The following is a 27,591-nucleotide window of genomic DNA, read 5'->3' on the forward strand; positions in this document are numbered from 1 at the left end:
AAACAACCTGATAGAGCTGAAAAATACACTATAAGAATTTCATAATGCAGTTACAAGTATTAATAGCAGGATAGACCAAGTGGAGGAAATAATCTCAGAGTTTGAAGATTGCCTTCTGAAATAAGACAAATAAGAATAGAGAAAACAAAGGAACGAAAATCAACTAACATACCTCTGAGAAATATGGGATTATGTAAAGAGAACCAAATCTATGACTGATTGGTATCTCTGAAAGAGAAGGGGAGAAGGGGATCAATTTGGAAAACGTATGTTAGGATATTATCCATGAGAACGTTCCCAGCCTAGCTAGAGAGGCCAACATTTAAATGCAGGAAATGCAGAGAACTTCAGTAAGATAATTCACAAGCAAATCAGCCCCAAGACACATAATCATCAGAAATCCCGAGGTCAAAATGAAAGACAAAATGTTAAAGGCAGCAAGAGAGAAAGGTCAGGTGACCTACAAAGGGAAGCTCATCTGACTAACAATGGGCCACTCAGCAGAAATCCTATAAGTCAGAAGAGACTGGGGACAAATATTCAACATTCTTAAAGAAAAGAAATTCCAACCAAGAATTTAATATCTGGCCAAACTAAGCTTTGTAAGCAAAAGGGAAATAAGATCCTTTCCAGACAAGCAAATGCTGAGGGAATTTGTTACCAACAGAGCTGTCTTACAAGAGTTCTTAAAGGAAGCACTAAATATGGAAAGGAAAGATGATTGCCAGCCACTAGAAAAATACACTGAAGCAGAGAGACCAATAACACTATAAAGCAACCACATAAACGAGTCTGTGTAATAATCAGCTAACATCATGATGACAGGATCAAATCTACACATATCAATACTCACTTTAAATGTAAGTGGGCTAAATGCCTCAGTTAAAAGAGACGGGTGGCAATCTGGATAAAGAATCAAGACCCAATGTTAATGCTGTCTACAAGAGATCCATCTCTCATGCAATGACACCCATAGGCTCAAAATAAAAGAATGGGGAAAAAAATCTACCAAGCAAATGGAAAACAGAAAAAAGCAGGGGTTGCAATCCTAATTTCAGACAAAACAGACTTTAAAGCAACAAAGACCAATGAAGACAAAGAAGGACTTTAAATAATGGCATAGGGTTCAATTCAACAAGAAGACCTAACTATCCTAAGTGTATATGCACCCAACACAGAAGCACCCAGATTCATAAAGCAAGTTCTTAGAGATCTTCAAAGAGACTTAGACTCCCACACAATTACAGTGGGTGACCTTAACACCCCACTGACAATATTAGACAGATCATTGAGACAGAAAATTAACAAATATATTCAGGGCCTGATCTCAGCACTGGATCAAATGTACCCAATAGATATCTGAAGAACTCTGTACCCCAAAAATACAGAATACACATTCTCATTGCCACGTGGCACTTACTCTAAAATCAACCATATGTTTGTACACACAACACTCCACAGCAAATGCAAAATAACTAAAATTATAACAAACAATCTCTTGGCCCACAGATAAATTAAATTAGAAATCAAGACTAAGAAATTCGCTCAAAACCATACAATTACATGAAAATCAAATAACCTGCTCCTGAATGACTTTTGGGTAAAAAAAGAAATTAAGGCAGAAATTAAGAAGTTCTTTTAAACTAATGAGAACAAAGATACAACATACCAGAATCTCTAGGACACAGTTAAAGCAATTAAGAGGGAAATTTCCCATTAAGATGGAAATTTATAGCACTAAATGGTCGCATCAAAAAGCTAGAAAGATCTCAAGTTAACAACTTAACATTACAACTAAAAAAACTAGAGAACCAAGAGCAAATGAACCCCAAAGCTAGCAGAAGACAAGAAATAACCAAAATTGAAGCTGAGCTAAAGGAGATAGAGACATAAAAAAACATTCAAAAGATCAACAAATCCAAGAGCTGGTTTTTTTGAAAAAATTAGTAAAATAGATAGACTGCTAGGTAGACTAATGAAGAAAAGAGAGAAGATCCAAACAAACACAATTAGAAATGACAAAGGAGATATATCACTGACCCCACAGAAATACAAAAAACCATCATAGAATATTATGACATGTCTATGCACATAAACTCAAAAATCTAGAAGAAACGGACAAATTTTTAGACTCATACACCCTCCCAAGACTGAACCAGTAAGACATTTAATCCTTGAACAGACCAAAAATGGGCTCTGAAACTGAGGCAGCAATAAATGGCCTACCAACCAAAAAAATGCCAAGTACCAGATGGATTCACAGCTGAATTCTACCAGATGTACAAAGAAGAGCTGACACTATTCCTATGAAAATATTCCAAAAAAATTGAGGAGGAGGTACTCCTCTCCAACTAATTCTATGAGGCCAGCACCATCCTGATATCAAAACCTGGCAGAGACAAACACAAAAAGAAAATTTTAGGTTAATATCATTGATGAATATCGATGCAAAAATCCTCAACAAAATACTGGCAAACCAAATCCAGCAGTGCATCAAAAAGCTTACCCACCACAATCAAGTAGGCTTTATCCCTGGGATACAAAATTGGTTCAACCTATACAAATCAATAAATGTGATTTATCACATAAACAGAACTAAGAACAAAAATCACATGATCATCTCCATAGATACAGAAAAAAAGTTTTATATAAAATTTATGTTATAAACTCTCAATAAACTAGGTATTGAAGAAACATACCTCAAAACAATAAGAACTATATATGACAAACCCACAGCCAACATTATATTGAATGGGCAAAAGCTGGAAGCATTCTCCTTGAAGACTGGCACAAGACAAGGATGCCCTCTTCTGCCACTCCTATTCAACATAGTTTTGGAAGCCCTGGCCAGGGGAATCAGGCAAGAGAAAGAAATAAAGGGAATCCAAATAAGACAGAAAGTCAAATTATCCCTGTTTGCAGACAATATGCGCTTCTATCTAGAAAACCTCATAGTCTCAGCCCAAAAGCTCCTTAAGCTGATACACAACTTCAGCAAAGTCTTAGAATACAAACTCAATGTGCAGAAATCAGTAGCATTTCTATATACCAACAACCATCAAGCTGAGAGCTAAATCAGGAATGTAATTCCATTCACAATTGCCATAAAAAATACTTAGGAATACAGCTAGCTAGGGAGGTAAACAATCTCTACAATGAGAGCTACAAAACACTGCTCAAAGAAATCAGAAATCAGAGATAACACAAACAAATGCAAAAACTTCCATGCTTATGGATAGGAAGAATCAATATTGTTAATACGGCCATAGCACCCAAATCAATGTATAAATTCATGCTATTCCCATTAAACTACCATTGAAATTCTTCACGGAACTAAAACCAACCAAGCAAACAAAAAGCAAAAAAAATCCCCTATTTTAAAATAGTTAAAATAGTTAAAAAAAACTATTTTAAAATTCATATGAAACGAAAAAAGAGCCTGAATACCCAAGGCAATACTAAGCAAAAAGAACAAAGCTGGAGGCATCACACTAACCGACTTCAAATTATATTACAGGGCTATGGTAATGAAAACAGCATGGTACTGGCATAAAAACAGACACGTAATAGAGAATTGAACAGAATAGAGAACCCAGAAATAAGGCCACATGCTTAGAACTATCTGATCTTTGACATATCTGACAAAAAACAAGCAATGGGGAAAGAATCCCTATTCAATAAATGGAGCTGGGATAAAAGACTAGCCATAGGCAAATGATTGAAACTGGACCCCTTTCCTACACCATATACGAAAATTAACTCAAGATGGATCAAAGACTTAAATGTAAAACCCAAAACTAAAAAACAAACAAACAAACAAACAAAAACCCTGGAAGACAGCCTAAGCAATACTATTTAGGATATAGGCACAGGCAAGCATTTCATGATGAAGACACCAAAAGCAATTGCAACAAAAGCAAAAATTGATGAATGAGTCTAATTGAAATAAACAGCTTCTGCACAGCAAAAGAAACTATAAACAATAAAAAACAGCCTACAGAATGGGAAAAAATTTTTGCAAACTATGCATCTGACAAAAGTGTAGTATCAAGCATCTATAAGGAACTGAAATTTACAAGAGAAAAACAAGTGAACCCATTAAAAAATGGGCAAAAGACATGAACAGACACTTTTCAAAAGAAGACATACATGTGGCCAAGAATCATGAAAAAAGCTCAATATCACTGATCACTAGAGAAATGCAAATCAAAACCACAATGAGATACCATCTCACACCAGTCAGAATGGCTACTATTAAAAAGTCAAAAAATAGCAGAGGCTGAAGAGGTTGTAGAGAAAAAGGAATGCTTATATACTTTTGGTGGGAGTGTAAATTAGTTCAACCATTGGAAGACAGTGTGATGATTCTTCAAAGACCTAGATAGAAATATATTTGACCCAACAATCCCATTACTGGGTATATACCTAAAGGAATGTAAATCATTCTATTATAAAGATACATGCATGCATATGTTCATTGCAGCACTATTCAGAATATCAAAGACATAGAATCAACCTAAATGCCCTTCAGTGATAGGCTGGATAATGAAAATGTGACATATATACACCATGCATACTATGCAGCCATAAAAACAAATGAGACCATGTTCTTTGAGGAGACATGGATGGAGCCGGAGGCTGTTATTCTTAGCAAGCTAATGTAGGAACAGAAAACCAAATACCACACGTTCTCACTTATAAGTGGGAGCTAAATGATAAGAACACATGAACACATAGAGGGAAACAACACACTGGGGCCTAACAGAGGATGGAGGGTAAGAGGAGGGAGAGGACAGGAAAAATAACTAATGGGTGATAGGCTTAGTACCTAGGTGATGAAATAATCTGTACAACAAACCCACGAGTTTACCTATGTAGCAAACCTGCACACATACCCCTCAACTTAAAATAAAAGTTAAAAAAATCAGAAAAAAAATCCATCCCTTTTGTTTTTTATTCCTAATTGACTTCCATATCATTTAGTTCCAGCCCGCTTAGACTGGCTCCTATATTTACAACAAAAAATTCTGCCATCAATACTGCCCTTGCTCTCTTGATTAAAATCTTTCCATTGATGCTTGAAAACAACTCGGTCACAATGTATATTTGATCCATATAACATTTCAACACCAGTGTTTCTGAATATAGAGTAGTTCTTTTGTTTGGATGCTTACCTGCCAAACCCACATTTACATGCTCGAGTTTGCTTTAAAATTTCCTACTATTTGTTTTACTTTTCTGCAAACTTCAGAACTATTCCTTAGAGACCACCAAACAACTATAATTAAAGAAAGGCTTTCAAATAAATACTTTTCCAGTTTCATTATTGGAAATGTGTGTGACAAGTCTCTAGCATCAGCAATAGTGAAACCAACCTTAGAGATGAACTTGTCAGGCCACCAATGGGGTGGGAAAAGGAAGACACCTTGGTTGGTGATATTTGTACTCAACATGGAAAACATTCAAGAACACTAACCAACATCATCTCTAATTACTGTTGTGATTAGTATCAAAGAACTGGGTCCCAGGAGGCTTGCTTTTCTGAAGAAAATACAGTGCCATATGTTGTGACTCTTTTTTTTTTGTACAGTTCTCTTATGTTAGTAAGGATTTCTCTGTCCTGCAATTGTCCTTTCAAATTTTTCTTTATTTGAAATATATTCTAAAGAAGCAAATTTTTCCGGTTGCTTAGAGTTGATCTTTTTAAAAAATAAATTGTCATTTCATTTTTTAAAAAAAATCTCAATTTTATCCTGGAGGTGTATAAGCAAAATGTAGCTCATTTAAAGACCAAATAGAAGAAAAAAGAGAGTTTGATAGAAGCCTCAAGGCCTTTTCTCAACATGGAGTCTGCTTGTCAAACAGTGTTTCAGTAATTAATAAAGTTTAGTCCTGCTGACCAAAATATTTTCTGCTGAAAAAAATATTTGTTGTAAGTCTTTCTATTTAAATATGAGATAAAAGTTTCTGAAACATGAGGCAGCATGACTTAGTAAAAAGCATACAGTATTGGATACTAGGTCTTCTGACAACTATCTTATAGATATGCTTTATCTTTTAAGTAAGATACCGTATATTAATAGTACAGTGTCCAGTATATATTAAGTGTAAGGATTTATCATGTTATTTCCTCTAGAATGTTGCTTTTACAAATATTACCCTATATAGACTCCTGAAATCAGATCCAGCATGAAAAAAAAAGCTTGGAAAACATCATTTCCATCCTTAAAATAAGAAGTTGATTATTCAATCCTCTATAATTTAAAGGAAAAAAGGTTGATCAAACTGAAAATTAATTACTTTCCTTAGACCCATCAGAGATGAAAGGTCACAGGGCACACTACTACCCTGAAATCTGGAGAGGCATGTGAAATTAAGGTCACAAATGAAATTTGTTTACTGAGCAGAGAAACCATTGGAATCATATTTTGGTGAATTATTGGAGGCTGAGTGTGTTTAAGTATTACAGTGAGAAAGTGCTACAGGCCACAGTCTCAGGGGAGGCCTACATTTTTATAGGTTTACTCTGAAAACCCTGTCAGGTCCTCATATTGAAGTTCTGAAAAAGATCTCATGACTGGCAAAAGGAGAGTTAGAGAAACCATTGTGAAATATCCCCAGCATGTTCTCCATTACAAAGACATACTTTTTAGAGAAAAAGACTTTACAGGAGCCTTATCCTACTTGAGGAAAATGCCTTTCTCTTGTTACAGCCGCCACACCCTCCCTCTTAACCTTCTTGTCTCATCTCATCAGTGAAAAGGGGTGTGGGGGGGACAAAAAACCTAAGAAGCACTTGGAATAGTCGCAGACCAGGGACACAGGCTGAGATTTAATCATAAGATTATTGAATGCTTCTCCTCCCCCACACTTTACCATTACACCAATGTAACAATGGATTATAGACGGAAGAACTGCAAGACACAGATTATCCTGGAGAAGTACTTAGTGAAGACTGAGGTCAAGAGGGGAGACAAAAACAAGGGCATTAGATTAATTTAAAGCCTCTGGAACCTACAGCTGTAGCCAGATTAAGATAAAATCTCACACTAAAGACATATTTACCTTAATTCCTATTACTCTTATTTTTGCAATCATTTTTATTATTCATTTATCATGCTCAACTTTCAAGAAAAATTATAAGGCATGCTAAAAGGAAGACAATACAAGGTATGAAGAGAAAAAGTACACATTGGGTTCAGGCTCAAATATGACACACATGTTGGAATTATTAAATACGGAATTTAAAGTAATTATAATTAATACATTAAAGGCTTTAATAACAAATATACAATGTACAAAAACAAATGGGAATGAAAGCAGATAGATGAGAACTCTAAGAATGTTAAGAAAATGCTAGAACTAGAAAAATGCCTTTGGTGGACTAATCAGTTAACCGAACATGGCCGAGAAATGAATTAGTGAGTTTGAATATGTATCAGTAGAACTTTTCCAAACTAAAATACAAAGAAAAACAGAATAGTAATAATTGAACAGAAGAGAAAAATCCAAGAACTATAGGACAATTTCTAAAAGTATGACCTATATATCATTGGATTATCAGAGAGAGAAGAGAGAAAGAATGAAGCAGAAAAATCTTTGAAGTATAATAGCACAGAACTTTCCAAAATTAGTGACAGACACTAGGAATCTCAGATAATGTGAAGCTTATAAATACCAAAAAAAATGACACCTGGCCACATCATATTCAAATTGCAAAAACAAACAAAAAACAAAAAAACAAGAAACCATACCTATAGAAAAACAAATAACGATTAGACCAGAATTTCATTTAGAAATCATGCATCCAAGAAGAAAGTAGAATAAAGCAAAGTGTTGAAAGAAGAAAAACATCAACCTAGTATTTTATATTCAGCAAAATCATCATTCAAAAGTGAAGGAAAAATATCTTTCACAGACAAAAAAACCTGAGGGAATTTATCACCAGTAGACTATCTGGCAAGAAATTCTTCAGGTACAGAAAAAAGGATAGGTCAGAAACTCAGATCCACATAAAGAAAGGGGGTGTTGGAGAAGGACTAAATGAGGGTAAAAGATATATATTTTTTATTTTTTCTATTCTTAATTGATCTAAAAGATAACTGTTTATAATGATAATAGTAACAATGGATTGGGTGATGATAGCATATAAGTATATGAAACAAATGACAATATTATCGGAGATAAGAAGTAAGAATTAGGAATACTCTGTTATAAAGTACTTGCATTAGAATGAAATAGTATACTTTAAAAGTAGACTTAGGTTAGTTAAAAACATGTATTCCACAGAGTGAAATCAAGAAGATAGTAGAATAGAACTTTCCAGCTCTCTTTCCCTTGCAGGAGCATCAGTTTGAACAAATATCCATGCACAAAAATATTTCACAAGGGCTAAGGAATCCAGGTGAAAGATTACAGCACCTGGGTATAGCAAAGAAATAGAAAAAGTCACATGGAAGAGGATAGGGAGGACTGTTTCACAAGACCCACATCACCCCTCTTCTAAGCCCAGTCAGCACAGCACAGGGAGAGATAACCTTTAGGTTGTGGGGAGGAGACTAAAATGAGCACCTGATTTCACTGTGGACCTCAGGACTAGGCCCACTCCAGTTTATACCAGTGTGAAGTTGTCCCCTCTAGCACCCAGCCAGTCCTATAGTTGCAAGCTGTAGGCCCACTCCTGATGTCCCAGACTCCAAGCCTGCTCCATTACCAGGCCAACTCCTATGTTCTCAGGCTCAGGCCTGACTCTGTGATTCTAGGCTTTAGACCTGCCTTAGCATCAGGCCAGACCAGCCCAGGTTCCAGACCAGCCCCCGAGTCCCCAGTTTCCAGCTTGACCCTCACAGCCCTGGACTCAGGTCTGCCCCTGGAGACTCAGACTCCAGTCCTGCCCTAGTTCCAGGTTAGCCCTCATAGTCCCAGGTTTCAGGATAGCCTTATAAATCAAGAATCTATAAAACTCTGTGTTCTCAAGCTCTAGCCTGCTGTTTGCAGCTTCAGGCTCGACGAACATCCTAGTGCCAGGTTAACTCTTGCAGACACAGACTTCAGGATGGTCCTTGCATACATAGTGTCAGGCCTCTTCCTACTACCCTGTGGATCCAGACTTCAGGCCTGTCTGTGGGGATTGAGGTGACTGGCTCGCCAAGTGAACCTGGTACCAAGCAAGCTACCATGGCCTCAGGATTCAGGCCTACTTGGCTACCATGGCCTCAAGTTCCAGACCCTGGTCCTAGGGCCACCCTTGTGGAACTAGGTACAGGCCCACCTTCCAACTGACCCAAGCACCAAGTCAGCTCATCCAAAGATTCCAGCAGCAAGCCAGCTCAAGGAACCTGCCAGGCAGCCTGCCCAGAACCTATAGGTTGTCTGACTGGTTGAAGGGCTTTTCCTGCCAAAAGTAGTCTGTAAAGACTGGCAAAGTTGTTCATTTCTTCAAATGCGCAGACATCAATGCAAGGACACAAACATCATTAATAACCAGGGACACATAACACTACCAAAGGAACAAAGTACATACTGATAACTGGTTGTAAAGAAATAAAGATCTACAAAATGCTTGATATAGAATTCAAAATAATTATTTTAAAGAAGTTTAGTGAACTACAAATGAATACAGATAGACATCAAATGAAATCAGGAAAATAATATGTGAACAAAATGAGAAATTCAACAAAGAGATAAACTTACTAAGTACCAGACAGAAATTATGGAGGCAAAGAACACAATGATTGAACTGAATTCAACAGACAGCTTCCACAGCAGACTCAATCAAGCAGTGGAAAGAATCAGTGAGCCTGAGGACAGGTCATTTGAAAATACTCAGAGAAACAACAACAATAAAATGAATGAAAGAGTGAAGAAAGCCTATGGAACTTGTGGGACACCAGCAAATGAACCAATATATGCATTATAGGAGTTTCAGAAGAAGCAGAGGAAGAGAAATACGGAAAAGCAAATTTAAATAAATAAGAACAAAAAACTAAAGACTCCATTGAAAAACTATTAGAACTAATAAATGAATTCAGTAAAGCTGTAGGATAGAAAATCAACACACAGAATTTAGTAGCATTTCTATACACTAATATATTAGTCTGTTTCCATGCTGCTGATAAAGACATACCCAAGAATGGTCAATTTATAAAAGAAAGAGGTTTAATGGACTCACAGTTCCACATGGCTGGGGAGGTCTCACAATCATGGTGGAAGGTGAAAAGCATGTCTCACATGGCAGCAGACAAGAGAAGAGAATGAGAGCCAAACAAAAGGGGTTTCCCCTTATAAATCATCAGATCTCATGAGACTTATTGACTACCACAAAAACAATATTGTGGAAAACAGAACCATAGGACTGGTTCTCCCACTGGGTCCCTCCCAACATGAGGGAATTATGGGAACTACAATTCAAGATGAGATTTGGATGGGGACAGAGCCAAACCATATCATTCTGCTCCTGGCCATGCCCAAATCTTATATCCTCACATTTCAAAACCAATTATGCCTTACCAACAGTCCCTCAAAGTCTTAACTCATTTCAGCATTAAGTCAAAAGTCCACAGTCCAAAATATCACACAAGAAAAGGCAAATCCTTTCTACCTAAGAGCCTGTAAAATCAAAAGCAAGTTAGTCACTTCCTAGATACAATGGGGATACAGGCATTGGGTAAATACAGCTGTTCCCAATGGAAGAAACTGGCCAACACAAAGGGGCTACATGTCCCATGCAAGTCCAAAATCTAGCAGGGCAGTCAAATCTTAAAGCTCCAAAATGATCTAATTTGACTCCATGTCTCACATCTGGGTCATGCTGATGCAAGAGGTGGGTTCCCATGGTGTTGGGCAGCTCTGTCCCTGTGGCTTTGTAGGATACAGACTTCCTCCCAGCTGCTTTCATGGGCTGGCATTGAGTGTCTGCAGCTTTTCCAGGCACACAGTCCAAGCTGTCTGTGGACCTACCATTCTGGGGTCTGAAGGACAGTGGCCCTCTTCTCAGAGTGCCACTGGGTAGCACCCCAGTGGGGACTTTGTGTGTGGGCACCCATCCCACATCTCCCTTCAGCACTGCCCTAGCAGAGGTTCTCCATGAGAGCCACACCCCTGCAGCAAACTTCTGCCTGGACATCCAGGCATTTCCATACATCCTCTGAAATCTAGATGGAGTTTCCCAAACTTCAATTCTTGACCTCTGTGCCCCCGCAGGCTCAACACCACATGGAAGCTGCCAAGACTTGGGGCTTGCACCCTCTGAAGCCATGGCCCGAGCTTCACCTTGCCCATTTTAGTCACACCTGGAGCAGCTGGGATGCAGGGGACCAAGTTCCTAGACTGTACACAGCAGAGGGACCCTGGTTCTGGCCAGTTCCTCCTAGGCCTCCAGACCTGTGATGGGAGGGGCTGCTGCAAAGATCCTGACATGCCCTGGAGACATTTTCCCCGTAGTCTTGGTGATTAACATTCTGTTCCTCATTACTTATGCAAATTTCTGCAGCTGGCTTGAATTTCTCGTCAGAAAATGGGATATTCTTTTCTATCACATTGTCAGGCTGCAAATTTTCCAAACTTTTATGCTTTGTTTCCCTCTTAAAACTGAAACCATTTAACAGCACCTGAGTCATACCTCGAATGCTTTGCTGCTTAGAAATTTCTTCTGCCAGATACCCTAAAGCATCTCTCTGAAGTTCAAAGTTCCACAAATCTCTAGGGCAGGGGCAAAATGCTGCCAGTCTCTTTGCTAAAACATAACAAGAATCACCTTTACTCTAGTTCCCAAAAAGTTCCTCATTTCCATCTGAGACAACCTCAGCCTGGATTTAACTGTCTATATCATTATCAGCATTTTGGTCAAAGCCAATCAACAAGTCTCTAGGGAGTTCCAAACTTTCCCACATTTTCCTGTCCTCTTCTGAACCCTCTGAACTGTTCCAGTCTTTGCCTGTTACAAAGTTCCAAAGCTGCTTCCACATTTTCAGGTATATTTTCAGCAGCACCCCATTCTGCTGGCACCAATTTACCTTATTGGTTGTATTAGTCTGTTTTCATCCTGCTGATAAAGCCATACCCGAGACTGGGCAATTTACAAAAGAAAGAGGTTTAATGGACTCACAGTTCCATGTAGCTGGGGAGGCCTCACAATCATGGCAAAAGGTTAAAGGCACATCTCACATGGCAGCAGACAAAAGAATAGAATGAGAGCCAAGTGAAAGGGGCTTCCCCTTATAAAACCATCAGGTTTCGTGAGACTTATTCACTGCCACAGGAAGAGTATGGGGGAAATTGGCCACATGATTCAAGTATCTTAAAATAATTGGGACCCACTGGGTTCCTCCCACAACATGAGGGAATTATGGGAGCTATAATTCAAGATGAGATTTGGTTGGGAACACAGACAAACCATATCAACTAACAATAAACTATGTGAAAATAAAATCAAGAAAACAATTCCACCTACAATAGCAAGAAATAATATTTGAGAATAAGTTTAACCAAGAAGGTAAAAGATGTGTATATTGAAAACTATAAAACATATATGAGAGAAATTGAAGAAGACACAAATAAATGGAAAGATAGCTTGTGTTCATGGATTGGAAGTATTAATATTGTTCAAATGTTCATATTACCCAGATCAATGTATAGAGATTCAATGCAATCCATATCAAAATTCCAATGTCATTTTTTCACAAAAATAGAAAAAGCAATGGTAAAATTAATATAGAACCACAAAAGACACTGAGTAGCCAAAGCAATCTTGAGCAAAAGGAACAAAGCTAGATGTATCATAATACTTACGGTATTTGTACTGTACTGTAGTATAGTATAACATTGTATTGCAATTTCAAATTATACTACAAAACTAAAGTAATCAAAACAGCATGGTACTGGCATAAAAATGGGCATATAGACAATGAAACAGAATAGAGCAGCTCAGAAATGAATTCATGCATTTAAGGCCAATTGATCTTTGACAGAGATGTCAAGAATATACAATGGAGAAAAGATGGTCTCTTTAATAAACAATGGGAAAATTTGTTTTCTACATGCAGAAGAATGAATTTGGACCCTTATCTCACACCATAAAAAAAAATCCACTGAAAATGAATTAAAATCTTAAACATAAAAACTGAAACTCTATAACTACTAGGAAAAAAATTGAGAGGAAAACTACATAACATTGGTCTGGGCAATGATGTTTTGAATATGATCCTAAAAGCACAAATAGATAAACCTGATCATTTCAAACTAAAAACCTCTGTGCAGCAAAGGAAATAATCAATAGAATGAAGAGAAAATCTACAGAATAGGAGAAAATATTTGTAAGCCATACATCTTATAAGGGGATAATATTTAAAATATATAAGAACTAAACAACTCAATAGTGAAAAAACAAATAACCTGATTAAAAAGTGGATGAAGGATCTGAGTAGACGTTTCTCAAAAGAATACATACCAATGGCCAATAGGTGTATGATATGATTTGGATTCGTGTCTGCACCCAAAACTCATCTCATGTTCAATTGTAATCCCCAGTGTTGGAGGTGGGGCCTGGTGGGAGGATTGGATTGTGTGGGTGGTTTTTCATGAATGTTTTAGCACCATTCTCTCGGTGCTGTTCTCGTGATAGTGAGTGAGTGAGTTACTGTGAGATCTGGTTGTTTAAAAGTGTGTAGCACCTCCCTGCTGTGTGCTTTTTCTGAGGCCTCCCCAGAAGCTGATGCCACCTTGCTTCCTGCGGAGCCTGCAGAACTGCAAGCCAATCAAACCACTTTTCTTTATAAATTACCCAGTCTCAGGTATTTCTTTATAGCAGTGCAAGAACAGACTAATACAGTATATGAAAACATGCTCAATATAACTATTCATTAGGGAAATGCAAATTAAAACCATAATAAGATACCACCTCACACAGGTTAGAATGGCTATTAATCAAAAGACAAAAGATGACAAGTGTTGGTGAAGATGTGCAGAAAAGAAAACCCTTGCACACTATTAGTGGGAAGGTAAATTAGTACAGCCATTATGAAAACAGTGTGGAGGTGCCTCAAAAAATTATAAACAACAAAACTATCATATAATTCAGCAATCCCACTTCTGAGTATATATCCAAAGGAAATAAAATCAGTATGTTGAAGAGACGTCTCCACTACTGTGTTCACTGCATCATTATTCACAATAGCCAAGATATGGAATCAACTTAAGTGCCCATAGATAGATGAATGAATGAAGAAAATGGCATATATGTATATAAACATATACATATACATGTATATACACACATATATACATATATGTGTATATATATGTACACACACACATATATATTCTACCACATGAAAAAATACTCACGTAAGAAGTATATCTTGTAACTGCAACAACCTGGATGAGCCCAGAGGATATTATGGTAAGTTAAATAAGCCAGGTATATAAAGGCAAATACTGCATGATCTCACTTAAATCTGAAACCTAAAACAGTTGAACTGAAAGAAGCAGAGTACAGAATGATAGTTGCCAGGGGCTGGGGAGTAGGGAAAATGGAGGATGCTGGTCAAAGGGTATGAAGTTTCAGATAGATAGGATGAATACGTTCTTCAGAATGATTGTACATCATGGTGACTATAATGATACTGTACTCTACACTTAAAATTTGCTAAGAAAGTAGAAATATTCTCACCACAAAATAAAAAAGATAATTATGTGAAGTGACGGATATGTTAATTAGCTTGATTGTGGTAATCATCTCACAATGTTATACATATATCTGAACATTTTGTTGTATGTCATTAGTACATAAAATTTTTATTTGTCAATATACATCAATACAGCTGGGAAAAATGCACTTTGTAAACTCTAGGGCAATTACTATGTTTTTTAAGTGATAATTGATGTGCTAAGAGAGAAGATAAAATAGAATTATATAAAATTGTTAATTAAAACCAGTAAAGGCATTAAAAGATGATAAACAGAAACAAAGAATAAATGCAACCATTAGAAAACAATTACAAATGAGTTAAACATTAATCCAACTCTACCAGTCATCACTTTAAATGTAAGTGGTCAAAATGCATTAATTAAAGATGCAGATTGTCTGAGTGGACGAAAAAATAATCCAACTATATTTTATCTGTAACTATATGTTGTCTACAAGAAATCCACTTTAATTATCAAGACACAGGTTCAATGTAAAGGGATGGAGAAAGATAAACCATGGTAACAATAGTCAAATAAAAATTGGAGTGTCTATATTAATTTCAGACAAGCAGACTTCAAAACAAAGGTAACTATTAGGAATAAAGAGTGGTATTACATAATGATAAAGTGATCAATTCTCTGAGAGACAAAACAATCCTAAATAGGTAGACACCTAACAACAGAATGTCAAAATATGTGAGACAAAAATTAATCACCCTGATAGGAGAAATAGCCAAATTAATTGTTATTGCTGGAGACCTCAACACTACTCTATAAGTAATTGATAGGTCAAACATGCAGAAAGTCAGTAAGGGTGGATTTGACCTGAAGAGTCCTATTGATCAATTTGATCTGATTGGTATTTATAGACAACTCTTTCCAACAACAATAGATTACACATTTTTCTCAAGCTCACATGACATTCACTAAGATAGACAACATTCTGTATCCTAAAACACACTTTCCCAAATTTAAAAGAATCAAAATCATACAACATATTTTCTCAGACCACAATGGAATTAAACTAGAAATGAAAATAACAATACTAGTTAATGGTAAGAATGAAGCGCAACAGTAACTCTCATTCATTGTTGGTAGGAATGGAAAATGATACAGCCACTTCAAAGACAATTTGGCTGTTTTTTAAAAAACAACATACTCTAACCACATAACCCAGCAATCACATTCCAAGGTATTTACTTAATTAGTTAAAAAAATTATGTCTACATAAAAGTTTATAAAAACTTTATTTACAATCTCCCCAAACTGAAAGCAACCAAGATATATCTTTCAATAAGTGAATGGATAAACTGTGATTCATAAATAAAATAAAATATTACTTATAAATAGAAAGAAGTGAGCTATCAAGTCACAAATGACATATATAAATTTTTTAACTTTTATTTTAAGTTTATGTACATGTGCAGGTTTGTTACATAGGTAAATTTATGTGACAGGGGTTTGTCATATAGATTATTTCATCACCAAGGTACTAAACCTCATATCCATTAGTTATTTTTCCTGATCTTCTCCTTCCCAACCTCTACCCTCCCATAGGCCCCAGTGTGTGTTGTTCCCCTCTATGTGTTCATGTGTTCTCATCATGTATCTCTCACTTATAAGTGAGAACACGTGGTATCTGGTTTTTTGTTCCTGTCTTAGCTTGCTAAGGATAATAGCCTCCAGCTCCAACCATGTCCCTGCAAAGGACATGATCTTGTTCTTTTTTGACATATATGAATCTTAAATGAATATTGTAAGTGAAAGAAGCCAGTATGAAAAGGCAACTTATTGTATGACTCCAATTAAGTCACATTCTGAAAAGAGCAAAACTATAGAGACAGCAAAAAATTAGTGGTTGCAAGTGTTATTTGGTGGGAGCGAAGGGAAGGATGAATAATTAAAGCACATAGGATTTTACAGCGGTGCAAATGCTTAGTGTGATGTATCCACCATTACAGCATAGTATTCTATACTGTATTATCCAGTATTCTATACAGTATTATAATATACTATAGTTATACTGTACAATATTATACTATGCAGTATTATATCTGGTCAGAATATTATACAATACAGAAATTATACAATATTATACTATACAGTATTATATCTGGTATAGAATACTACACTGTAATGGTGGATACCATCACACAATGCATTTGTCAAAATCCAAAGTACTTTACAGCACAAAGAGTGAACCCTGATGTATGCAAAGGTGAAAATGAATTTAGGAGGTTTGGGGAACCCAGGATAGAATGCAGAATGTGATAACCACCTAATTGTATTCTAAACATATGAAACAACCTTACTGAAGGGAGTGGGGGAAAGGGTGCCTACCTAAGTAGCTTTGGAAATGAGAAAAGTCAGTAGGGCTGAAGGCACAAGAAACTAAGGTACAGGTTAGTAATTCTGATGCCACTGTTCACATATACTGAAAGTAAGCAACTAACCAAGTGGATGGTGTATGATGTGAGCCAGGTTACTCCACACCACAATGGGAGTCTAAAGATAAGCAAGGGTAGGAGGCTGCAGTGATGTGTGTTGCCAGAGTGGAGAACATCAGAATGAACTCATGTGTAGCTTAATATGGATACAGATAGTTACATACACAATATTTATAAATCTGTATATGTTCATATACATGCCTTAGCTTATACACATGTAGTTCCTTGATCTGGTCAGTTGACAGGGCCTAAAATCAATGACACTCTAGTATCAACAAGCACATCAAGCTCTTGATCTTGGTTTCTAACATTCTCCAAGAAAAGGGGAAAATGTCATTATGAAGAAATGAGTTCAGACTACAACAAAAAATATATAAGATAATCCTGGAGCATCTTACAGTGCTAGAAAATAAGGAATTTTTTTTAAAGCCCCACAAACCCATAATTATGGGAGTATGTTAAAGTGAGACAGGACCAACTGAAAGAGCTCTCAATGACCAACACTGGAACAATTTGAGCAACAAAATAAAGTTGTATTGGTTTATAACCTGGACTATAAAATAAATATTAATGGACTCACACAGGCACGAATAAATAAATAAATCAGTGGATAGAAGAAGCAAATCTCTTACTTCGAAGAATTCCAAATTATTTATGTAGCTACTGTCCCTCAAGGAGGTGGAGCATAACGCCCCACTCATTAGGTGCACAGTGACTGAACTTTCTTCATTCCATTATGAAAAGCAGGAAAAAAGATTAAACTTTAAAACGGAAAAAACTGTCAAGCTTACCTCAGCCAGGTGGTGAACATCAAGAGTGGTAAATCGGCCAGGTGCGGTGGCTCAGGCCTGTAATCCCAGCACTTCGGGAGGCTGAGACGGGCGGATGACGAGGTCAGGACATCAAGAGTATCCTGGCTAACACGGTGAAACCCCGTTTCTACTAAAAAAATACAAAAAAATTGGCCGGGCGTGGTGGCGGGCGCCTGTAGTCCCAGCTACTCGGCGGGCTGAGGCAGGAGAATGGCGGGAACCCGGGAGGCGGAGCTTGCCGTGAGGCGAGATTGCGCCACTACACTCCAGCCTGGGAGACAGAGAGACTCCGTCTCAAAAAAAAAAAAAAAAACAAAAACAAAAACAAAAAGAGTGGTAAATTATGTTGATAGCACATAACCACAATACGATGTGATGAGGATGGCATTCTATCTCTGGGTCATCCTCCAAAGAATCTGTAACTCCAGTGTAATTAGAAAAACATCAAAGAAGTCCAATGGAGTAACATGTGTAAAATACCAAAAAACAAGGTAAATCTAAGAAACTGTCACAGCTAACACAAGCCTAAAGAGGTAGATGGTTGAATGCAAAGTAGCATCCTGGATGGGATCCTGAAACAGAACCAGGACATTTGGTAAAATCTAAGGCTGTATGAATAAAGTATGGACTTCAGTTAATAGTAATGTATCAGTATTGGTTCATTAATTGTAACAAATGTACCATCTGTTCACTAATGTAAGGTGCTAATTTAACAATAGGGGAAACTTGCTTTGTGGGTATATGGGCACTCTATCTTCCAATTTTTCTATAAATATAAAACAAAACTAAATTAACTAAAATAAATAGTAAACCAAATAAAAATAAACTAAAAATCTCGTAAGGATAAATTTTAAAATAAACTCAAAAACCCTAATGATTAAAATGGAGTTTAATTTAAAAGTATTTTACCCTATGGAGAGTTCAATGTTTAATCCAAGGAAAAAATTTTTATTGTGCAGTTTCAAGCAGCAGTAGGCAATTTCATGTTTGTATGGTGATGATCATGTCATGTCATAGTCCTCAGCATTTGTCATTAACAAGCAATTCAGCAAGATACTCTGGGTAATGCCTTTTGCAATGTCAGAGCATATCAGTTGAAGTGTATCTCTTTGCCAATTAGCATTCTAGGGTTGCAATAACAGGATGAAAAAAATAAATGTGCTAAAATTGATACCCACAATAACAGGATTAAATATCAACATTTATTTTTTCAAATACATTTCACATATATTAGAAAAATTGTAAATATTTTATATTAAAAATACTTTTGTATTATATACTAGAAGGAAAACCAAAAAATATAAAATTGATATAAAATTTTGGATTCATTTTCTTCTGTGGGGTTAGAAATTGTAGTTTGTGTGTTGCCCATATTGAGCTGGCTCCAATGTCTAAGAACTACACTGTCGCTAATTGTTGTAAATCATGTTTGCACAATTTAAGTAAAACATCTTTTAAAGGTAGAAAAATCAATTTATTGCCCTGCAAAGGGCAATAAATGACTTCTGCATTGAGGATAAAGTACTGAAATTGCTCATGCTACTCTGGTGACTCAAATTAAGCTGTTGGTCTTTGCTACACTGGCAGGTGTTACCCTGAGCTACTGCCATGAATGTATTTAAAAATCTACTAAAATAAAGCAACAGCTACTCTTATGTCCTAAACATGTTCTTTTGAAAAATAAGGGTGGGGGGGAGGGGGGAGGGATAGCATTAGGAGATATACCTAATGTTAAATGACGAGTTAATGGGTGCAGCACACCAACATGGCACATGGATACATATGTAACTAACCTGCACTTTGTGCACATGTACCCTAAAACTTCAAGTATAATAAAAATAATAATAATAATAAAAAGAAAAAAATAAAAATACTTTCAGTCAAAAAATAAGAAAAATAAAGACTTCTCTCTTTTTTCTTGCATTGTTTTTGATGAGACATATGCGATTATTCTGATCTTTATTCCTCTGTATATAAGGATTTTTTTCTCCAGTTGCTATTAAGATTTTTTATCATAAGTTTTTAAAAATAATTTGATTATAAAGTACTTTGGTATGGTTTTCTTCAAATGTCTTGTGCTTGGAGTGCATTGAACTTCTTGAATCTAAGTGCTTACAGTTTTCTTAAAAAAATTTTTTTGAACATCTTTAAGCTGTTAGTTCTTCAAATATTTTTACTGTGTTTTAGGGAACCTTAACATTGGGCTGCTTGAAATTGTACAAATCATTAATGTTCTTTTATATTTTTATTAGTTTCAGTTTGGATAGTTTCTATTACTATGCCTTCAAATTCATTAGTTTTCTCTGATATCTAATCTACCACTAATTCCGTCCAGAACACTGTTTATTTCAGATTTTGTAGTTTTCACCCTTAGATGTCCAATTTGTGCCTTTTTTTAATCACCATCAATAATACTGTTATAATTACTGTTTTAATGTCATTGTTAGCTAGTTCTAATATTTGTGTCAGTTCTGGATTAGTTTTAATTGGCTTTTCTCCTCATTATGGATTATCTTTTCCTGCATCTTTGTATGCCTCTTACTCTTTGATTGGATGCAAGATATTGTGAATATTACTTTGTTCAATGCAAGATATTTTTGTATTCTTATAAACAATTGGTTACTAAGAAATAGTTTGATACATCCAGGTCTTTCTTTTAAGAATTTTAAAAAGGAGATTTAGAGTCTACTAAATGTAGGAGCAGGTCAGCATTCAGCATAGGGATAATCATTTCCCATTACTGAAGCACCCGATGTGCCATGAATTATGTTTTTCCAGACTGGGTGACGGAAACAGGAACTGTTCTTGGTCAATGTGAACACTGAACATTGCTCTCTGCAATCCTCTGGGATGATTCTACCCATCCATGAGGAGTTTCCTCATACATGTGCACTGACTGGTACTCTGCTGAATATTTGAGGAGGACCCTTCAAGGTCTCTGGAGTTTTTTCTCTGTGTAGCTCTCTTTTTGCCAATATTCTCTCTGACAAAATCTAGCCACTTTGTTTTCCTCACATTTTTATCTCTGTCTTCTCAGAGAGTTGACAGGTTTTACCCAAGGTTACTCTCCATGTACCATGGTTTCCCCAAACAATTAAGGCAACTACACTGGGGAAATCAGAGCACATCTCACTTGCTTCTCATCTCTCCGGGTTTATTGCCCTTAGTTACCAGATATCTAGTGTCTTAAAAATGGTTTTATCATATATTTTGTCTGTTTTAGTTGTTTCAGGCATGAATAGGTTCCATTTGTTCCCTCCTACTCTATCTCATTTGATAGCAAAACACTTATCCCCTTTTCAGGATACAAATTGATAACCTTATACCACTTTATACGTCAATATGTCAACTTACAATGAGTCAATCCTAGGTTTTACGATATGTATACTTCGTGTGCACACCACGTAGACTGTGGATCTCCCCATTCGCTTTTCTGCTACTGGCTGGGTGTTTCCATCAAACAAATGAAAGGTAGCCCTTACTTGCAAAACTCTAAGAACTCTTATTTTAATAAGTATCAAGTGTTAACATATGGGAATTTAATGAAAGCTTAAAGGTTATATTGGATTGCAGTATGTTTTCCAATTTTATGATAGGAAAATTGACGTTTCTTCCATTAATTTTTGTGAAACAAATTCTATCAGGTAAATCAAACCTCAAAATTTAAAGAAAAAAATGGGGAATAAGAAATTAGGTCATGCCACAGTAGCTGTAAATTGTGGGAGAAAAATATCCTGATTGCTCAGCTCAAGTTTGAGCTTTAAATCTTTTACTAGCTTCTTAGCTTTGCCTGTGAAGTGTTGAGTCCTGGCAGGTGGCTCACCACAGGGACTAATCTGGGAACATTCAATTGCACAGAGAGCTACTAATCCCTGGAGGTTAATGGTGCAGACTGAACTGATTGTCTGGCATTACCCACAGCCCTAGGAAGCATTGTTGGGGACCCAGGACCAACTCAGCAGGATGGAGATGGGATTGGAGGTATTGTCACCAGCCTGAAGCCCCAGAGGCATGCATAAAGTTAGAATGGGTTGCTAAACTTGTCTTTAAAAACTGGAAAACAACCTTACATGATCGATTATCTTTCAACTATTTCAATAATAAGATTAACTAAAAAGCAGGCTACATAAGTATGGAAGAAATAAATAATCTACTAGAGCAATTATACTGTAAAAATTTCTCCCAAAGTAAGGAGAGTAAACTAGCTTGAAACTGTTAAGTAGCCTTCTTTGTTTCTCTTGCTATGTGGGAAATTCCTTGCAACCAACCATGATGGAAATTTATTTGATGCCTCATATTTTTTCTCATGAAATTTCAGGAGCATTTTGTATTCTGCAGTATAATTTTTCTGTATGTGCTTTAATATAAAAAGTATGTCTTCAATTACTTACTATTAAATTACTTAACTTGCCCTACTTCCAAATCATTAGATAAAATTGTAACTCCAGGAAGATGTGGTGCATTTATCTCATGGCATCCTGCACCAGCACACAACCACATCCCCTTAGGTGCATGCATAATCTAATCTGAGAAGATCTTTATGAGAATAAAGTGCATCAGGTCTAGGAAATACTCTTCTTTGTGCTTTGTGAGGGCAGTCTTAAGCCTAATCTTTAATAAAGGTGCACAAAAAATATTTTTCAACTCTCTGACTGATTAAATTTTGTTAATTGATTTTTGAACTTTAAAGTTCTACTCACAAATCTCAATCTTATGTTTCAAAATAACAAGTAAAATACCAGCAGTATAATCTTTATTTATACTCTACTTAGACGTGTGTGTGTTTGTGCATAGTCAAAGAAACATATTCAATGTATGTGTATTTCCTTAAAGAAAATTGCCACAGATAAACTACAGGGGTATTTGCTTTGTTTCATTTTTATTTTTTGTTAAGTGTCTCTCTCTTTATCTTAGAAACTGTGAATATACATACGAGTTTCTGTAATATTTGTTGAAAGTCATTAAGGTTGCTTTAGTCAAGCAGATATCTATTTCTTTTTCTGTGTAAGACAGAACCAAATGAGAACCCTAGTGTCTCTGCAGCTGGTTCACTAGTTGAAAAGCTTTTTTTCATCCTTATTGGAGAAGTCAGATGAGTTTTTTTTTTCTCTTGGTAACTCTCCTGTCTAGACACACTACTCTATTCTTTTTTGCCTCCCCTCAAGCAGGATGGGAATGATTTTGTTTTTGTCTCTGATCATATTCTCCATCCCACAGTCATGCACCTGTAATGCCCTGCTCTGAGTTCCTGCTTCCCTGATCCCTGCAAACTATTCCAAGCTCAGCCTTGCACCTCCTCTGGACTCTCCCGTCCACACATGTCAATGGCTGTTTCCCTTGTGTGAATCTCTATAGGAATTTTTGTTTGCAATTTTCATTTGACATTTTTACACTTATCAGATTGTATGTTGTATTTTTAGTAATTCTTTTGTGAATGTATATTCAATCTCTCCAACTAAGCTAATGAGTTCCTTGGGAGAAGTTGTCTATGTCTTGAATGGATTCCTTCGCTCTCAGTTTTTAGTGACAATGCACAAAATAGGTATTGATAAATATTTGAATAATAAATTTTATGGTTTTACTATACATTTTCGCTTTGCCAGAGGCTATGATGGCTGAGATTCAGCATCTGCTTCTATGTGTTCATGATAAATGGGAACTATTGACTTGAAAATATGTCATCAATTGCAGACACGAAATGAGTTCTTTAAAAAAATACTAGTTTTCAATTTTTTGTAGAGACAAGGTCTTGTCATGTTGCACAGGCTGGTCTCAAACTCCTAGACTCAAACAATCCTCCTGCCTTGGCCTCCCAAAGTGCTGGGATTATAGGCCTGAGCCACTGCTCCAGCCTATAATTTTTTTTTTAAATCAGTCGAAGCAATTTTATATGATTTAGGCAGCTGTTTTTAAAAGCCACACAAAACTTTTATCTTTTTCTGACCTTGAAAGAGCATGAATATATACAAAAATATAAGTAGGACATTTTATTGTTGAATTAAATTAATCTGTATACAGCCAAAAGTAAATTTAACTTTTAAATCTTTAATAATTCCTCAGTGAGTAGCCTGGGGAAAAGTCATTTAAGAGAAGTTATTTGATCCCAGGTTATATTTTCTTACATTGATTTAGTATAAGAAGTTTAGCCAGACAAGGATTCCAATGTAAAGAAAGTTTGCAGGAGTACAGTTCTCCTGGATGTTTATATTATTTAAATGTTAATTTCTCTCCCAATGCATGACTTGGCTGCTGACATCAGTCAACTATGTCAACATGTGTAGATTTTTTTAGGAGGTTTTTTGGGGGGGGTTTCTATAGGTCTTTATGCTTTCTCAGTACGAAACTCTAAGCATGCCATAAATTCAGGTTGCTGTGTCTTAGCACAGAGGGAGAACACCAGCATGAGTACTTAGAAGCATTTAAAAATATATCCCTTTCCCCTCTGCCTTTGTCACATATCTTCTCTTTAGCACCATCCCTTAGAAATCAAGTTTTTAAAATAAAACTATCCAGACAGTGTGGAAAAAAAGAGAAAGCAGGTTAAAAAAATACAAGGCCAAAGTATGATGAGAAAAAGAAGCAGGTTATTTGAGAAAATTATTGAGAGGAGTGATGGGAAAGGAAGAGGCAGAAACACAAAGAATTTTGTGGGAGTTAGGAGTCAAGGTCTGAATACTGAAATTACTTTGGAGAAAATGGATAGAAGACTGGGTCAAATAAATATAGAAATTAAATTTTATTTGAAGAGAGGTTTACTACCAATTTTTTTTTGAAGAGAAGATCACTTGGTATCTTTCAGACTTGATGAAATTTCCAAGCTAACATCTTTATGAGAACCACAAGACAGGAATAAGAGAGAGGCTATGTGGCAATTTGTTTGTTTTTGTTTCAACTGCTTCTATGAAACGTGGGATGAGAAAAACTCTCCTGTTTGGATGCCAGGATACGAGTAATATGTATTATCTTAACTTTTATAGCAGTAATTTCAAAGAAGATGAAGCCAAGGGATTAAGAAAAAAAAAATGAGACATACAATAGATACTTGGGAGAACGATTTTAAACTTGCAAAAACAGTAATGTCATCGTATTTTTCTGTTGCTGGTTAATTTTGTCTGTGAAGCTTATGAAAGACAAACTGTCCACAGAAAATTCAATCCCTGTTGGACAGTTCTGGTTTTGCAGGGAAACAGTAAAAAATTGAAGCAAAAGCAGAACAAAAAGAATAACCAAATCTAAAACGTCATTAACCTTCCTTCTTGGAAGGAAGGAATGAAGGAATTTTTCCTCCTTTTCTCAGCTTCTTATTAAAGGTCTGGGAGGTTGCAAAAGTTCCACCTTATGGTGGTTCTTGCAGTTTGTAATTTCTTTGTTGACAGTGAAATTTTATCTTATTTCTTATTTACAGAATAAAAGAAGTATTTGTCATGAGTTGGACTTGTCTTTATTTGCAGAGATTTTCTCCTAACCATATATTAGTCAAGACTGTGGCTGTAAATAAGAGAAACCTGTCTGAGCTATCTTAGGCAAAAAAGGAGAATTTATTGTATATAAATGCAGAGGTAACTCACATAACTCAAGAACAGAAATGCAAGTGGATCTCAATAGATGATTATAACTAGGAGCAGGAAAGGGATCAGGAATCTCTGTTTATTGCCTCTAGTTTCCTCTATATATCCTTTTATCTTCTTTCCATTTAAACATTCACCTTCTATCTGTATGCCCATGTTCATTGCAGCATTGATCACAATAGCCAAGAAATGAAGCAATCCAGTATCCATCGACAAATGGATGGATAAAGAAAATGTGGTACATACATACAATGGAATATTATTTAGTCTTAACAATGAAGGACACCCTGACACATGCTACAACATGAAGGGACTTTGAAGACATTATGTTAAAAGCAATAAGCAAATCACAATAGACAAATACTATGTGACATATAATTCCACTTATATCAGGTACTTAGAGTAGTCGCATTCATAAAGACAGAAAGTAGAATGGTGGTTTCTCAGGGGAGGGGAAAGAGAGACTAGGGACCCATTGTTTAATTTGCAAAATCAAAAGAGTTTTGAAGATTGGTTGCATAACATTGTGAATATATGAACACTACTGAACTATATGCTTTAAAGTGGTTAAGTTAGTAATAAACTATATGCTTAAAAATGGTTAAGATAGTAAATTCTGTTATTTTACCGATGTTTTTTTCTCATTCAAGTTTTATTTTAGAATCAAGGGGAACATACACAGGTTTGTTACGAAAGTATATTGTTTGATGCTGAGGTTTGAGGTATAATTGAACCTGTCACCCCATTAGTCAGCATAATACTGAATAGGTAGTTCTTCGGCCTTCACCGCAGTTTTTTTAAAAGTACACAAACAATTGTAGGTATTTAATTTGTTACTGTGCACATGAATATACTAAACAGGAAAAGGTCATTAAGCTGTGGATATACACATTGTTTACAGTTCAATGAGAATTGGCCTCTGTTGGCTAGCAATAAATGTCAAACTGTTCAACATTGATTAATCATGAAGGAATATTGCTTAACAAAGAATAAAATATCTTTCTGAGGTTACAAGCAACAACTAGCTTTCTCTGACTTACTGGTTGACATGATGCAAAATGCTTTCCCATCCTCAGCATCTGACTTATATGATAGTCTAGTCACTTACAAAGATGACAACTGTATTAGTCCGCTTTCATGCTGCTGATGAAGACATACCTGAGACTGGCCTATTTACAAAAGAAAGAGGTTTATTGGACTTACAGTTCCATGTGGCTGGAGAAGCCTCACAATGGCAGAAGGACAAGATTTCAGGCACATCTCACATGGTGGAAGACAAGAGAAGAGAGCTTGTGTAGGGAAACTCCCGTTTTTAAAACCATCAGATCTCTTGAGACTTATTCACTATCACGAGAGCAGCAAGGAAAAGACCTGCTCCCATGATTCAATTACCTCCCACTGGGTCCCTCTCACAACACGTGGAAATTCAAGATGATATTTGAGTGGGGACACAGCCAAACCATATCAACAACAGTCTTCCAAATACTAGGTAAAGAAAATCTGACCCAGTTTGTTAAGGTGTGTTTACTCCTTTATCTTACCTTATTGGAGGTAAGACAAAAGATAGGTAAGATCTTACCTTAAGATCAGGAAGGGTGGTTCATATAATACCAGTATGGCTTCCAATTGGTTTACCCTTGTGGATCTGAGGGAAGAAATAAGAATGTCTGCCCCATAAGAAGCTAGGAGACAGATTTTGGAGTCCCTGAGTCCCTGACTTGATTACAAGACCCAGAGAGAACTGTGGGAATCCCTGAGATGGCAGCCTCATCATAAACGGTGACTGCTAGAGATAACAAGGGGGAGAAGCCTTGGTGAGCATCCTGGACCATTTTGGTTCCAAAGAAAGAAAAAGGACCTAATGAACAAAACGAATGATGAGAGCAGAAAGCTGAAAACCTGGTCTAGTTCTCACTAGATAGATGTAAATGAAAGCGGAGGCCAGCGATGAGAATTCCAACATCAGACACATGTGGGGGAGAATTCCAACATCAGACACGTGTGGGGAGGTCAGAACTGAAAAGAAATTCTAGAACCAAAGAGCAAGAAGTTGAAGAGTTTGAGATAAATTGTGTCAAT

At 36.3% G+C, this 27,591-nt stretch overlaps 1 long non-coding RNA gene across 1 annotated transcript in view; it reads left to right on the top strand.

Moving 5' to 3' along the window:
- Window positions 1-27,353, top strand: part of LOC105738400 — a 36,246-nt gene extending 8,893 nt beyond the window's left edge. The window contains exon 3 of the long non-coding RNA XR_001114208.2: window positions 25,680-27,353. This is a non-coding gene — a long non-coding RNA (uncharacterized LOC105738400). The remainder of the gene's footprint in view (window positions 1-25,679) is intronic.
- The last annotated feature ends 238 nt before the right edge of the window (window positions 27,354-27,591 follow it).

The sequence above is a fragment of the Nomascus leucogenys genome, chromosome 12, assembly GCF_006542625.1.
Source record: "Nomascus leucogenys isolate Asia chromosome 12, Asia_NLE_v1, whole genome shotgun sequence".
NCBI lineage: Eukaryota > Metazoa > Chordata > Mammalia > Primates > Hylobatidae > Nomascus > Nomascus leucogenys.